Source organism: Neophocaena asiaeorientalis, unplaced genomic scaffold (assembly GCF_003031525.2).
Source record: "Neophocaena asiaeorientalis asiaeorientalis breed wild unplaced genomic scaffold, Neophocaena_asiaeorientalis_V1.1 scaffold121, whole genome shotgun sequence".
NCBI classification, from domain to species: Eukaryota; Metazoa; Chordata; class Mammalia; order Artiodactyla; family Phocoenidae; genus Neophocaena; species Neophocaena asiaeorientalis.
This window is the reverse complement of record NW_020172142.1, coordinates 1,776,539-1,793,004: the sequence shown is the minus strand read 5'-3', so window position 1 is coordinate 1,793,004 and position 16,466 is coordinate 1,776,539. Positions and strand designations below refer to the sequence as shown.

The 16,466-nt window shown below is 46.4% G+C and overlaps 1 protein-coding gene across 12 annotated transcripts in view; it reads right to left on the bottom strand.

The window, feature by feature from the left end:
* Positions 1 to 16,466, bottom strand: part of TRAK1 (trafficking kinesin protein 1) — a 97,726-nt gene that overhangs the window by 67,674 nt on the left and 13,586 nt on the right. For 11 of the 12 annotated variants that reach the window (XR_003004366.1, XR_003004371.1, XR_003004365.1 and 8 more), the window contains exon 2: positions 4,239 to 4,433. The gene's annotated coding sequence lies outside the window, so the exon portion shown is untranslated. Of the gene's footprint in view, positions 1 to 4,238; positions 4,434 to 10,795; positions 10,933 to 16,466 lie in introns of those variants that run through there. The other variant, XM_024753999.1, reaches the window with a different exon arrangement.

The following is a 16,466-nucleotide window of genomic DNA, read 5'->3' as shown; positions in this document are numbered from 1 at the left end:
ATTTTGAATATGTCGGACACATTTTTATAAATAAATAAGCTACTGACATATTCTAAAGCTGAGGGTTTGCTTTCTTTACATTTACTAAATGTGTTTTATTCCTAAACTAGAATTTTTTTCTTATTTAGCTTCTCTGAGAGAACGGCTAATTAAGACATAAAGTGAGACCAGACAACCTAGGTTTGAAACTCAGCACCCCACCTTACCAGCTGTGTGATCTGGGGCAAAAGCTCCTTAACTTCCCTGAGCCTCAGTATTCTCATCTGTAGAATAGGGAGAGCAAGACTATTTTATTCACAGGTCACCGTGAGAATTAAATGAGATACTTGTAAAGCATTAAAAACAGTGCCTGGGGGCTTCCTTGGTGGCGCAGTGGTTGAGAGTCCGCCTGCCGATGCAGGGGACAGGTGTTCGAGCCCTGGTCTGGGAAGATCCCACATGCCGTGGAGCAACTAAGCCCGTGCGCCACAACTACTGAGCCTGCGCTCTAGAGCCTGCAACCCACAACTACTGAGCCCACACGCCACAACTACTGAAGCCCGCGCGCCAACAGCCCGTGCTCCGCAACAAGAGAAGACACCACAACGAGAAGCCTGCGCGCCGCAACTAGAGAAAGCCCGCGTGCAGCCACAAAGACCCAACACAGCCAAAAATAACTAAATAAAATAAAACAGTGCCTGGCACACAGTAAGACTATCCTTTCTTCCTGTTGCACCATCGAATCCTAAATGCTCCATATTTATGGGTACATTTGCTGTGTGGGTCATTTTCATTTTCTGTGTTTCTCAGACTCAACAGGAGTGAAAATCCACTTGACTGTTGAAATTTGTCTGAAAAGGTCATTCTACCACCTGGTAAAGGTGGAAACCCAAAGCTTTCTTGCCTCTTCTTAACAAGCCAGGTGAGGGCCAGATTTAAAAGGCAAAGCATCGTTTCTCTCCTCTGGGGGATGACATGTAGGAAAGGGAGATGAGTTTTATCCCACCCAAGGTGTCCACTCTGATCTGTGTAGCAATGGTGTAGGTGACCCTCTTGTCCAGTGGTTCTCACCTGGGGGAGTGTATCAGAACCCCCTGGGGAACCACTTACCCTGATTCCCAAAGAGAACCACTGCCCTGATTGATGCAGAAAATAAATCTAAAATGAAAGGAAGGTTTACGTTGTCTTCCCACACACCTCACAACTGATTTAATATGCTGGTGAGTCACAGTGGTGTGAACCATGGCGTGTCCTGGGTTACAGGTGTAAACAAACAGATGAAATCCAGGTACAGAGCAGGGCTCCTAACCTCTGCTTCCACCGACCCCTGGGCCAGTCTGGCAAGGCTCACAGACCCCTCCTCAGAAGGAAGATTTAGAGACGTAAAATAAAATACAAAGGACTACATAGGAAACCAATTGTATGTCAACGCAGTTATTAAAACTTCAAAAAGAAGTCTGCGATATCCGTGCCTCTTTATCAATGCACATTAAATAACAAGCTCAGCACATCTAATAATGAGTGTAATTTCAAAGCAGTGATGAGTAAAGACCTTATTTCTTCTGTATCTGCTTCTTCTGTAGCATGACATGAAAATATCTGTGACTTCTACTGGTGACAAAGTCACAGGCCCTGGTAATACCACTGTGCTTTGTTTTTTCTATGTTCATAATGAAAGCAAATGCTGCATTTCAGTTAGAAGTTTATGAAATTAAGGATGTAATTTTTTTTCCTTTACAAGTTAACAGAACTCCAATTTCTCTCTACAGACCCTTTGGGGGTCCCAGGACCTCAGTTTGAAAGCCCTGCTCTAGAGGGCGCTGTATTTAAGTTAAGAGTTAATGCTTGATCGTTCGTTCATTTAATTGGTATTTAGCAAATACCCACTTTGCTCTAAGCGCACGTACCACAGAAGAAAATACAGAATTAGGGTTAGACTTGAAGGCAAACATGCTCTAAGAACTTTTGGAATCTCTGTTCAATGTTTATTTCGGTTTTCTAATTTTATTATAATATGTGTTATGCACTGCCAAATCCACCAGGATTTTCTCTCTCTCTCCTTTAAATATATCACTAGAAGCAAAACAAACAAACAAATAATAACAAGCCACAATGTCTGTTCAAGTATACTGTTAAAAGGATTTTAGAAGCTATAGATCAGTGCTATGGAATAAATACTACGAGCCCTCCACACCTCAATTTCCTTGATAATAAAATCAGCCTGGCCCAAACTGTAGTCATTTTACAGGGACGAGATGAGTCAATTCGTATGAAAGGTCTCTGACAACAGTGAGGTATTATCCTTGGGTGGTGTTCCAATCATACTGTGAATGTCAGTGATTGATCAGTGTGTGTATGAGGGACCCGGGAGCCTCCCTCAGCAGAAATGGCCAAGCGGAGTCCTGCAGAATCACAGGAGGGTCTGTTAAGGAAGAGTAAGTAACACACAGGGATTTCTGGAAAAATAACTCTGCTGTGAATTCTACTGTGAAGCAGTCTGGAGAAACCAAACACGAAACCTACCAGGGAGGTCACCCAGGATGCGGTTTTCCAAAAACTACCACATGTCCCTGGGCATACAGATACCGTGGGTAAAAAACAAAAGTGACTTGTAATGAGCCTCCTCTAGGCTACAAGATACACTGGAAGTTCTGAAGCGTCAACTTGACCACTAGTTCAAGTCTAATGTGCTTCATATCTGCCCTGGTGTAGACTATTCTATTTTTACTCCTATCAAAACTGACCGTCTGCAGTGCTCACAAACAGACTGTGGGGTTTGCATGAAGTATAAAAACACAGGCCAATTTAAACAAAATTCCTTCCTTACTAATGGAGAAAATGTGAAAATAGCCCAGATACATGCTAAAGAAGAAATTTGCAAGTTCGACTTATTATTAATGATTTCACAAATTCAAGAATATTGGAGATTGGTTTGTATTAGCAAAAATAATTACAGAAAACTTTACAGATGCACAAAAACGCTGGGGTTTTTTTTCTTTTTTTTTCCCCCACTTTATTTATTTATTTGAATAAGCCGGTTTTGAACCAAGTTATCTCGAAGTAGAAGCAGGACTGCTGTACTCTTTTTTTTTTTAAGGTGACACAATGATACATGGATATGTAAATGATGTCACTTTCAAAGTGACATCACTAATTTAGACTGGGTTCAAATTAACTTGAATTTTAAGTCAGGAGGGTCAAAACAAAAGAGAACTGGTCTTCCCAATCTCACAGGGCTGCCATGAATTTCTAAAGAGAAAAATTACATCAAAATTACATCTTGAGTGAACGTCAGAGATATCATTGGTATGTTGTAAATCAACTAGACCTCAGTCTAAAAACAGAAAAAGCAATATCACTGGTATGAATTTTTTGAATTATCATATATTTTTCAAACCTGCAAAATCAAGTTGCACATCCTTGTCATCACAAACACACCGAAAGAAGCCCCACCTAGTGTACTGCTCACCCTAACAGGTGTCAGCTCTGCAGCCCGCGGCAGGACCAGTTTGCTGCTGCAGGAACATTTTGCCTCTCCTGAATAACCAGCTTAGTGGGCTTTCACACAGAAATCAGCAGCCTTGATATGTCAGGCTACGTCCTATAAACACTGAGCAGCCTAGAGATTCCCAATACCATGGGTTTTAAATGCAGACAAGCTCCTCCCCAACACAAGTTTCTAAGGATTTACATGGAAGGAAACGGGAGCATTTTTTTTTTGGCCCTGGCTAGGGAAGTCCCTGGGAGCATTTTCTTTTTTCTTTTTCCATCTTTTTTGTTGTTGTTGTTAGTAAACTTTTATTTAGTCAGTTTTTGGAATTTTATTTATTTATTTTTTATAAAGCAGGTTCTTATTAGTTATCTATCTTATACATATTAGTGTATATATGTAAATCGCAATCTCCCAATTCATCCCACCACTGCCCCCCCACCCCCCTTCCCCCCCTTGGTGTCCATACGTTTGTTCCCCATATCTGTGACTCCATTTCTGCCCTGCAAACGTGGGAGCATTTTCTGTTCTTCAATATGGTTAAGAGAAAGCTGGTTCAAATGAAAACTCATACTTGTCCCCACTACTCTGACATTTCTATCCAGAAGACTCAAAGTCAAGGCCTTTTAATGGGGCTAAATCCCACAGCCGCATTTCTTCAAGTACTTTCCACAGATGGCAGGCTGCAAGATGCAGCGGCCAGTAGAAGCGCTCACGTGCGGCCATGGCTAAGGAGGACAGGGCATCACAAGAAAGGGGAATCACTCACGGAAGTACTTCAGCGTCTCCTCAATCTGCTCGGTCGTGAGGTCAATGTTGGCATCTGGAGAAATGAGGGGGGTATGGAGCCAGTCGTCGTGGTCATAACCGTAGATGGTGTCAGCTCTTAGCTTGTAATGGGGCAGCTGCTCCTCCAGCAGGCTGATGATCTCAACTTCCGGAAGGTCAGTGCTGTTGCACACGTCTGGAGGGGACAAGATGGAGAGATGAAAGCCCGACCTGGTGGTGGCCCCGCCGCTGCTAGTGACCTAACCCTGGGGCCTACAGCCAGTGTCTTGGCTACTTACCCGCAGCACAGAGAGGCCAGATGAGGCCACATCAGAGATCCTTTTCCAATTTAAATTCTACTCTTGAAACTAGGAGTTATGCATGCTTACCGCCAGACCTACCTGAAATAGTTCCTGCTTGCTTAGCTGCCTACTTTCTGTGATGTAAACCCAAATTTCTTGTGCTTTCACCATTTGGGCTAAGTCTTTCTTTCCAACCCTTTCTCTGGCCATTCTCTCAATGACTCTACAATTAAGCCAAAGCAGTTATAATTTCACCAATATGCCAAACTTCTTCCTGCCACTATTAAAACCGTGTCTCCACATAGATAAGATTTTGCCTTTGTTTAATTCATTCATTCGCCTGTTCATCCTCCTGCATTTCCTTCCATCCACCGATCCATCCATCCATCACCATCCAACTATATCCTGAGTCCCACAGTCACAGGAGACACGATGCAAAATGCAACAGTCATGGTCCTGCCTTTGCAATGCTTGTATCCTCATGGGGCTTCCAGCCATTAAACCAACAAGTGCCCCTCCGTCAAGGCACAGCTTGAATACCACCTCTCCCCCGACAGAATGGTGTTTTGAGCATACCAGGCAGTATTAACCTGTCTTCCTCAGGAAGAATGTGGACACCTTTGCCCAGAAGAAGGGCTATACCAGAGACTTACCAAAATCCCCATCTCCTTCGTATTTAATAAGAAGCTGCACGGCAGCCAAAAAAATTACGGAATCACAGGTAAAGAGAGCGTTCAGTGGCCAACTTCCCCCCTTCTGGGGCAGGAGCCCAGGGAAAGCACCTGCTAGCCGCGCCCCCCCCCCCAAACCTCCTACCACTCCACGCTAACCGTTCTTACTTAATTCAACATATAAAGCTTCACTGCAGGACATTTCGACTCAGGAAGTCCACATGGCTTTTCAAGTGCTTGCGGAAAGAGTTATAAGTGGAAAGTAAAGACATCTCAACTTTTACTTGGAGCTCTGGGGACTGGAGGGGGACATGTGAACGCTCAGGATTCTCTGTCTCATGTGGGAAATGTCACAGCCAGCGCACTTGGCATTTCAGCCAGCCCCCACCAGGCTGGAGCTGCTCAGACACTCTGCAAAGGTCTGCGGAGAACAGAGTGATGCCCTCCCCTCGGTCAGGGCCAGCAGCCCAACCTCAAGGCAGAAGATGTCTCATATCTCTTTATCATCTCCCACCAACGACAAAACACCCTCCAAAAGGCTCCAGCTGAGCTCCTAACTAAGGAAGTATTTCCTCGTCTCACAGTCGAGTGGGGAGTAAGTTCCCACAAAGCTCATCTCGAGGTGAGGCCTCACAGCCATAAAATGACGAGCATCTGGCTGAGGGGATACAGGGTCAAGGAGGGATGACACCCAAACGATGGCATCTCTTGGCTAACCATAGATCTGCTCCACAAAAGCCCACGCCAGCCTGTCCCTAGGAGAACGGGCAGGGTACCAACACATTCCTGCGTGACGCTCCCACACGACAGGCTAGAATCTTCTGGTGTCACTGCCATTTGGTGGTGGGAAAGGCAACGGACTCCAAAAAATAAAAATAAAATCCCTTCTAAGAACACCGTGTTACTTGTGAGCGCACTGGCAGCTGCTCAAACGCTGAGACTCCCCTGTCCTTCCAGGTTCCCAGGGCTGAAGGTCAACATATTTACAGTGTGAGTCCTTGTGCCCAAGAGGTATCGTTTTCCTTAAAGCGTATGATGACCAGTGAGATCAAGTATCCAAAGGTGAGGCTGTGTCAAAAAGCCTTTTTAAAAAACTCTGAATGTTTGACTTTTCCGTAATGTGACCCGCCATGTAAACGTCAACAAGTTTTCAGCTGTGTGGCAGGCCCAGAGAATTAGGAGACGATTTTAAAGACTGGAAAGCCAGGGAGCTTTCCTTGACCCTGGCTGCAGGGCTAGGGGCCCCAAGGACCCCCTGTGGAGCGGGACACCACCTCTGCCACATGGAGAAGACACATCTGAGGCCTGAGGTTGGGTAAACCTAATGTGAGAGCCTTTGAGAATTCCCCCGGAATGCTTTCACCGTGCCAAGCACCAAGCCAGGAGCCTTCAGTGCGTTCTCTGACCCTCCCGGCAACCTGCGACGTAGCTAATATTTGCTCTGACTGATAGGTGAGGAAGCTGATTCACAGGAGCTGTGGAATATCTTGTAGGGCAAGGTCACCTGGCTAAATAAGTGGTAGATTGTGTACGAGAAGCCTCAGCCGTCTGACTGTAAGCTGTGCCCTTCCCTCTGCCATCTGCTGCCCGTCTCCCAGGTGAGAGCACTAGAAATGCTGGGGGATTCCCAGGCTATTCTCAACGGGAAGTGTTCGTCCTCAACAGGTACAGATTTCATAAGTATGGTAGAGGTGTCCAACTAAACACACTGACAAATCAGGGAGGTGTCTGGATGATTTTTCCTTCCAGAGCGTAGGAAGTAGAGACAAGAACTGAAGTAGCTTGTCTGCCAACCCACCCCCACCCCTGGCGCTTACTCAAGCTCAGTGCGTGAAAGGGCACCGCTGGCCTCACCTGGAGGAAAGGAACCTTTGAATGCTCTCTACGGTCATCATTTCTCCACTGCTCCAGCTCACACTATTAACAAGCTATACCATGTAGTCTCGGGTAAGTCTCAAATGAAGGGCATCCACCTCCTGAGTGAACCCAGGCCCCGAAAGGTCCATGGCTTCTGGCAGATCGACAGCAACAGCAGCCCGGAACCCACCGACCCCCAGCCTGGCAAACCATCAAAGGCCAGGCTCACCCAGGCAAGTCGGGTGGACTTAGGCTCAGCATCCTCCCCTTCTCCAATTACAACAGTCCCATGGATGCCGGCTCCACCTGTGAAAGACACTTTTAAAATCACAGTATTGCCCTGCTTTAAAAACCTCCCAGCTCCCTATAAAGTGCTTCATGATTCAGCCCGCACTTTCCCAAGACAGAGTCTACTGACTGCTTCCCGATATCCAATTTCTGCTTCTTTCTTTCGGTAAAGTCACCCCGAAGGTGTGGCTGGGCACGTGGCCACGCAGCTAAAAACTACCTTTTCCACCTTTCCTTGCAGTAAGGTCAGTCCATATGCCTGGTTAACAGGATGTAAACAGAACTTCCAAGTCAGACCCTATCCAACTGTCGAAATGCAGAGATGGGGTGGTGCTGGAGGAGCCGCCTTCAACTGTATAAGTAAAGGCAGCACCTAGGGGGTTACCAGAGCAAACCTGGGTGCCTCGGACAAGCGGACAGGGGCAGCACTCCTGGGCCATCTACCACTTGGACTTTTAAGAGAGAAAGAAATACACATCTACCTTATTAAAGCCACTTCTCAAGTGTCCCTTCAGTGAAGCCACACCAACTTTTTGCCATCCTCCCAACACATTTTTGCACAAACCTTGGTTTGGACACCAGCTGTTCTAGCTGTCTGGAATGCCCTTCCCTACCAGCAAGCTCCATCGCAAAATATCACTCAAATTCACCCCATATTTCAAGCTTCCCTTGACCTCTCCCCTCTGACTATGTGTTTAGTACAGAGATTATTTCACTACAATGTTACATGCCTTTTCTAACAGAGAGTCCCTGGGGAGGAGCTCTGAATTACCCCTTAACACCTAACCCAGCCCTCAGCATCACGCTGGGCAACAGGAAGTGCTCCGTAAGCGCTCGATGAATGATGGGAAAAAGGGAGGAAGAATCAGCAAGGGGATGGCAAGCCTAGTCGGACAAACACCCAGCCTTTAGCATGGGGGAGGTGGAGCCATCTAGTGTCCAGGTCTTTGCAAGTCTCACTCAGTATCTTCATCCAGCACGGAGGAAAGTCCCCACGGGGAAGTGAATGTCGCCTCAACCACTCAGCAAACGCAAATCCAATCCAGTGTCCAGCATTCTTAGAGCACCACCCTGGGAGCAGAATGTACGACTTCTTTTCATCTCTTCAGAGCTATAACCCTTCCTAGTTTTCTCCAAGGCATAAGGTTTGAAGCGGGTCCTCCTGTCCAAGGATGGGGGCTTCACTGAGGGCTGTGGGAGGTGGGAGAGGGCCCTGAGGGTCTGGGGCTGTAGGTCCAGCTATGTCCACTCTCCACCTGACTTGGGCTAGATCCATAACCCCCAGAGGGGGCTTGAAGGAGGCCCCTCCATCTAAGCATTTGCACTGATGCAAAGGTGACACGCCAGGTTCATGAAACGTGCCAGGTGCCCCAGATGATGACACACTTTACAGCAGAGGCTGCAGCTCTGAATTAGTGTCCAACGTTTAAAAATCAGAGAATCTCATGCAGAAATACAGATCCCTAGCCTGTTGGAAAAAGCCAGCATATCTAGGACCACACAGTTACAGGCTCTGAGTGGTGGCCACCTCCAGATGGGCGGGGGGTAGCTCCACCGGGGTTTCTGGGCCTTCTGCCTGTACACAGGAGCTGAGGGCGCTGGGCCCAGGAGAACAGAGAGCTGCAAGGGAGAGGAGGACAGTATCCTGAACACTCCCCCAGGCTCCGGAGATCCTAGGAAAAACAGCAGGGGGAGAGAGTGCAGTGCTGGACAAAGAGGAAAAGCTTGGCCAGAGAAAATCTGGCAAAATCAAAGTAAGAGAGGAACAGAAGGGCACAGGAAAGGAGGAAGGAGGAAAGCCAGACCCTGAGGCAGGCCAGCCAGCACCACGACTGCCACCTGCTGGCAAGTGCCTGAGGCCCTGGATGTAGCAAGAGCTGCTCCAGGAGTTTGGAGAATGCGCTCCCAGCCCTGGCCCTGCCCCCAACTTCGCCATGTCACCCGCAAGTCACGTCTTGGTTTATCTGGGACTTTGTCTCTCCATCTGTAGAACAAAGGCATCAGGTTGCAGAAAAGCTCTTTTTCTACCCAAAACGTCTCCGAGCCACCAGACCAAGGGCTGTGTCTGGGGGTGGCCGCCACTCCCAGCACACCCCGCCTCCAACGAGGGGGGCCCATAGCACCTGGATATGCCGACTTCTTCTGAGAGGGCGGGGATCTGTATTTTTACATAAGATTCCCTGATTTTTAAATGTCGGATGCTAGTTGAGAATTCTGTAAATACCTGAGGTCAAATTAAACACATGTGCCTCCGGTTTGCACGCCGGGGTTTCCCATGCTGGTGTCTAACTCTGGGCCTTGGGAGAAGGTTCCAGGCTACACTAAAGGTGACAAGCAAAGAACGTGACGCCAGCCTGTGCTTGAAGAAGTTCTGGCTAGGGTCCGTAAGCCCCTGTCATTACGCATTAACCTTGGCAGTGACTGCAAACCCATAGCCATGTTTTAAAGTCTTCACAAGACGAGACAGCTCACCTACTCAGCCGCCTGCAAATCATTCTGTACAGACTTGGAAACAACGCCTTTTTCTTGAGTTATTAGGATTAAAGGGCATGGGCTCAGAGACTCACACACAGGCCATACTGGTGCCAGGGACACATCTGATACTTTGCAACTGGTATCTGCCAGACGTCCTTCTGGAAAATTCTTCTCTATCATAGGGTCACATAGTTAAGAGCCTCACCTAAGCTTCGTCGGGGAACTCAGTGTTAGTAATTATTCTCTAGAATACCACAAAAGTTGTGATTTCACCAACTACAAAGGGGCCTTTAGAACTAGAAATTACTGGCTCAACCACGTCATTTAATAGAAGAGGGCTGCACTCAGAGAGGCTGAGGAGGTGGCTGAACGTCACAGAGCAGCCAGTAGCAGACGTGAGACCGAGGCACGGTCCGCTGCATGGCCCCCCGCACCAGGAGCCTCAGGAAGTGGCAGGACCACCCCGCAGGCTGACATTCTCCACTGTTTACCCAGCACCCTGCCTGGTAACCAGTAAACGCTCAATAAACATTTTGCTGAACGATACAAACCACTTGTGCCATTTCCACCCGAGACTTCTCAGACCCCTCCCCAGGGCCGGCGTGAGCTCACACCCAAGCCAGCCTCTCCCAGCCCTGCCACATACAGAAGGGGACACTGAGGCCCTGCCAGAGGTGCGGGGACCTGGGCGAGGTCTCGTGGCTGAGCAGTGTTGGCACTGGACGCCAGGTCTCCCGATGCCTTCCTGTCCCCACCATCCTGAGTTCACCTCCCGACACACTACCTCCTCACATTCCAGCCCCACAAGGACATGACGGGGACAAGAGTTCTCTTCTCTTCCTTGATGCCTCGCTGTGAGCAGTAACCAGTGTCTCCAGAGACATTCGCATGGAAGCAGAGAGGCCAAGGTAATCAGGATTCAGAGAGAGAAACAAAACCTGACGCTGGAAGGGCCGTGGCCTTACCTGCCACCAGAAGTGACTCTTTCTAAGAAAAAGGATAAACAATGACCCCGGTTCAGTTCCACACAGGTGGGGTGTCAGGTTCTGAGCCGTGGCTTGATCACACACGACACCAGCTCCCCATGACAGCAGCACAAACGGAGACGGCCGAGCCGCCCAGCGGCCGCCTTCACGAGCAGGGTCTCCAACACAAGGCAGAAGTGCCACCTCGTGCAACTGAATGTGGCCCCGGCCACTCAGACTCGCCAGCGTGTTGTGCAACCAGAGGGCAGGAAGAGGCGGGACAAAGCAAAGTCAGAAGAACCCTGCTATGGAGGCCCCCGGATGTCAAACTGATTGCAGTGTTTTGCAGAAATAGTGACTCCAATGGGCTTGGCACAGAAATCTACAAAAGCAGACGATACCACATTACAAGATAGATTGATTCTAACACTAAGACATAAAGTTAGAACTGCACAGAAATTTTATTTTAAAAGGAAAAATCAATGTGTTAATTTTAAGTTAAACCTGCAGGAAAATGCTCAAAACATGGGGTGGGGTGGGGTGGATTAATATTCATTCGAATTTGTTTTACTAGGAAATAAATAGAAAAAACTACTTTGGTTTTCCAGTTTTCTTGATAATTTCTCTTAAAAGCGTACATATTCTATATCTTATAATTATTAAATTACCAGGCGAAAATATTTACATGAAAATAGCCAGTGTCAGTGTGATTGTAATTAATGCGCTCACAGCTGAATTAGTGTTTAGACAGATGGAGCTGGTGGAAATTGGAACGACACTTGCAGCAAACGGTTTGACAGCATGTTTGGAGGACCAAAATTCTGCCATGACCCTCAAACAAGTAATCTCCCATATGGGATTAAAAATGAGAGCGGAATCCAAAAAATCTGAAGGGCAAAATACATAAGTGTGTTTATAGTACATACCTGATAAAGTTCAAAACATGCACAACCAGGTTCCTTGAAAAGTTAAACAGAATTACCATATGATCCAGCAATTCCACTTCCAGGTATATACCCAAAAGAAGTAAAAGCAGGGACGTGACCAGATATTTGTACACCGGGTTCATAGAAGCATTATCACAATAGCCAGAAGGTAGAAGCAACCCAAGGGTCCTTTAGTGGATGAACAGATAACAAAATGTGGTAGATATGTACAACGGAATATTATTCAGCCTTACAAAGGAAGGAAATTCTGACATAAGCTACAATATGGATGGACCTTGAGGACGTTACACCAAGTGAAACAAGCCAGTCACAAAAGGACAGACACTCTGAATCCTCCTGTGGGGGCTGTTAGAGGAATCAAATTCAGAGACGGAACGCAGAAAGGTGGCTGCCAGGGGCTGGAGGAGCGGGGAAGAGGAATCTGTGTTTAATGGGTGCAGCTGCATCTGGGGAAGGTGACGAAGTTCTGGAGATTTACAGAGGTGATGTGTGCACAACAAGGTGAAGTGTTCACTTAAAAATGGCTAAAATCGGGCTTCCCTGGTGGCGCAGTGGTTAAGAATGCACCTGCCAATGTAAGGGACCTGGGTTCGAGCCCTGGTCCGGGAAGATCCCGCATGCCTCGGAGCAGCTAAGCCCGTGCGCCACAACGCCTGAGCCTGCGCTCTAGAGCCCACGAGCCACAACTACTGAAGCCCGCGCGCCTAGGGCCCGTGCTCCACAACGAGAGAAGCCACCGCAATGAGAAGCCCGCGCACCGCAGTGAAGAGTAGCCCCCGCTCGCCTCAACTAGAGAAAGCCTGCACGCAGCAAAAGACCCAACACAGCCAAAGAAAGAAAGGCTAAAATGGTAAACTTTATGTTATGTACGTTTTACCATTATTTTCTAAAAATAAATAAAAGATGACCACTCTACTCATGTTATCTCCCAATGTACGGTTTTTGTTGGTTCTGGTTACAAAGTCACATAACTCCTGCTATTTTTAGTGTCCCATTTTGTAGAACACAAAGTTTTTCAGAAGCAAATATATTGTGCTACAGCAAGAATGCCTGTCTAAAGTTTAATTTTTGTGCAGTCAAATTTTTTTCCACCAGTTTTACTGAGATATAATTGGTATACAGCACTGTATAAGTTTAAGGTGGACAGCATACTGATTTGACTTACACACATCATGAAATGATTATCACAATAAGTTTAGGCAACATTCAACACCTCATATAGATACAAAATTAAAGAGAGAGAAAAAATTGTTTCCGTGTGATGAAAACTCTTAGGATTTACTCTCAACAACTTCCATATATAACAACAGAGTTAATTATATTTATCATGTTGTACATTACACCCCTAGCGCTTATTTATCTTATAACTGGAAGTCTGTACCTTTTGACAGCCTTCATCCAGCGCTCCCTCCCCCGAAGCACCCATCCCCCGCTTTGGTAACCACAAATGTGATCTCTGTTTCTATGAGTTTTTGTTTGTTTGTTTCTGAAGTACAACTGACCTACAACACTATGTTAGTTCCTGTTACACAACATCGTAATTCAATATTTCTATATATTTCAAAATGATCACTAGGATAGGTCTAGTCACAGTCTGTCACCAACCAAAGATACTACAAAACTACTGAGTATACTCGCCACACTGTACATTTCATACCGTAAATCATTTGTTTTGCAACTACAAGTTTGTACCTCTTAATCTCCCCTTGATCATTTTCTTTGTAATCCTAGCCTTTGGATGGCCTTCCCCATCTCAAGATTACTAAAATATCCAGCAATATTTACTTCTAGCACGTCTATGGCTTCATTCTTAACATTCTCTCTTGATGAATCACCTGGATTTTATTGGGTTTGAAGGAGCTATATAGGGATCCAGCTGTACTGTTTATAATGATAACAAACAACAGCAATAATAATGGCAACTGTTTATGGATGCTACCATCTCCAAGCATTTATCTCCACTGACTCATTTAAACCTCCCAACAGCCCTAAGAGTGGAGACTATTAGCATCCCCACTTTACAGAAGGGGAAACCAAGGCACAGAGGTTAAGTAACTGGATCCACATCACGTGGTAAGCATTAGACCTGGCTTTCTCACACAGTCTGGACCCATTGGCCATAGCCACCACCCACGCTGCCTCTGGCCCTCTGGTTGCACTGATTAAATAATTCCTCCGTGTAACTCTCTTTTCTCTAAATTCTCCTCCTCCTCCCAACTTCCACTCTCTTGAGTACTTTGCTTTGAGACTTCCTAAAACATAGCACATCGCTAAAGCTTTACTTTTGACCCATTCAGAGACTTTGTCTTCAAATGTCAGACGTGACTGATCTTACTTTTGTCCTGCCTCCTGGTGGTTCTACTCTCGAGGTTCTGTTAGTTACCTGTCTTTTGTTTTATAGAATATGTGTCACCAGATTCTTTTTTTTTTTCCCTAGTGATTTAGGGCTGAGTTTCCTCCAAGTGCTGGGAATGGAGGGTGGCAGGCACTAGGCAGGGTGGCCTCCAGCTATGAGTTACCATCACCATTTACCCTTTTGTTTGTTTTTTTTTGCTGTACGTGGGCCTCTTACTGCTGTGGCCTCTCCCGTTGCGGAGCACAGGCTCCGGACGCGTAGGCTCCGCAGCCATGGCTCATGGGCCCAGCCACTCCGCGGCATGTGGGATCTTCCCGGACCGGGGCACGAACCCATGTCCCCTGCATCGGCAGGCGGACTCTCAACCACTGCGCCACCAGGGAAGCCCACCATTTACCCTTTGAGCTATGCAAACATCATCATTTTCTTATGGGGGTCATGTTGTGAAAGACAAGGAAACACTGATTTGGAAGGTTCACACTCTATCTTTAAGATATGACACCTTATGATATCACATCAAAGAGGCATGATAGACACTGCTAGTGGCTTCCCAACCACCCACACTCTCCTACTTTCCTTAGTATCAAAGACCTGGGAAGTCTACATTTCTCAGCCTCCCTCCTAGCAAGGTATGACCAAGAGCGTTAAGTTCTGGCCGTTGAGATTTAAGCAATGGAATGGTGAGGCTTTCCCAAAGGCTGCCTTCCTACAACCTGGAACTTGGACATGATAGCTGGAGCTTCAGCAGCCTTCTAAGACCATGAGGTGACCTTAAGGATAGAAACCACGAGTATGGTGGAAATGAAGGACAGGAGGAGCCCAGGCCTTTGAGGACAGGAGGGTCACACCTGCACGGCAGAGCCTCCCTCTGAACTTCTTTTATGTGAAAGAAAAATAAATCCTATCAGGTGAAGGCACTGTTCCATGCAGCTAAGCTTAAGCCTTGCTGATACAGGTAGTTACCTTTAAATTACTAGGAGGTAAATCTGTATTTCTCTCATTATCTGTAGCAAAAATAGGATAACTTGCTTATACTTCATCTCACTAATCTTCCTCCCCCCTCTTGGGTTTTGTTGCTCTAATCTGGGGGTTCAGATCCAATTTCCTGTTTTCAAATTATTAACTCTTTACACTTAACCTTTGCTTTCTGGTTTCCAAAAACATTTACACCCAATATTTACAGTTAGACTCTCAAAGACCTTCAAGGCAGCCTGAGCAGCTACCAGAGTTCAGGGCCCAATCCTGTCTATCCTCTCCTCCCCAAAGTCAGCCCTTACCAAGGAACAAAGGAAGTCAGTTAGCATACGGGATAAACTTTGAGATAAAGACTTATGTGCCAAATCACAGAAACTTTATTTTATTAATAGAACAAAATTTTGTGAACCCGAAATTCCTGCTGTGCCTCTACCATTCAATGCAGTCAACTGTCTTATTGTTAATCTAAACTAACTTCCGGAACAGGAAATTCTGTTTATAAATGAACAATGGTTACTTTTTCAGAACATCACATGAGATCATCTGGATATTAAAAGATTTCAAACTCATCCAAAAACAGATCACTACAGTCTGATAATAAACAGTTAAAACAGATGAAACAATAAAACCTGGGCGTGAAACGATTCCACGTTACTTGAACCAGGTTTCAAACCAACACAAACGTAAACTCAAAATGTAGAAAATTACAAAGGATAACCTCCTACAAAGAATACACATGAAGAAATATAAGCCTTTGTTAAATATAAATAAATAAAGGGAAAAAAATTAAAGTTATCTCATCAGGTGACGTATGTATGATACGCAAGTGTCAGGAGCAGTTAAAGTTCCTCTGAGGTGCACACTTGAATAGCATGGATGACCACTCAAGATTCCTTGCTCAACTCCCCAACGCCAGGGATGAGCCAAGAAAAGCAAGGACAGCAGAAACCAAAAAGCGACTCTGTGAAAGCTTATTAAAAATGCAGGGCTTCCCTGGTGGCGCAGTGGTTGAGAGTCCGCCTGCCGATGCAGGGGACACGGGTTCGTGCCCCGGTCCGGGAAGATCCCACATGCCGCGGAGCGGCTGGGCCCGTGAGCTGTGGCTGCTGAGCCTGCACGTCCGGAGCCTGTGCTCCGCAACAGAAGAGGCCACAACAGTGAGAGGCCCGCGTACCGCAAAAAAAAAAAAAATGCAGCCACACTGGGAGACATGTGAGTGTATTGGTGGGTGACAGCTAAAGGGCCTGGGGTGTCTTTTTGGGGTGATCAAAATGTTCCAAAATTAACTGTGGCGATGATTGCACAACCCTGTGAACATACTAAAAACCATCAAATTATACACTGTAAATGGGTGAATTCTATCTCATTGAAGTGGTTACTCACACACCAAAAA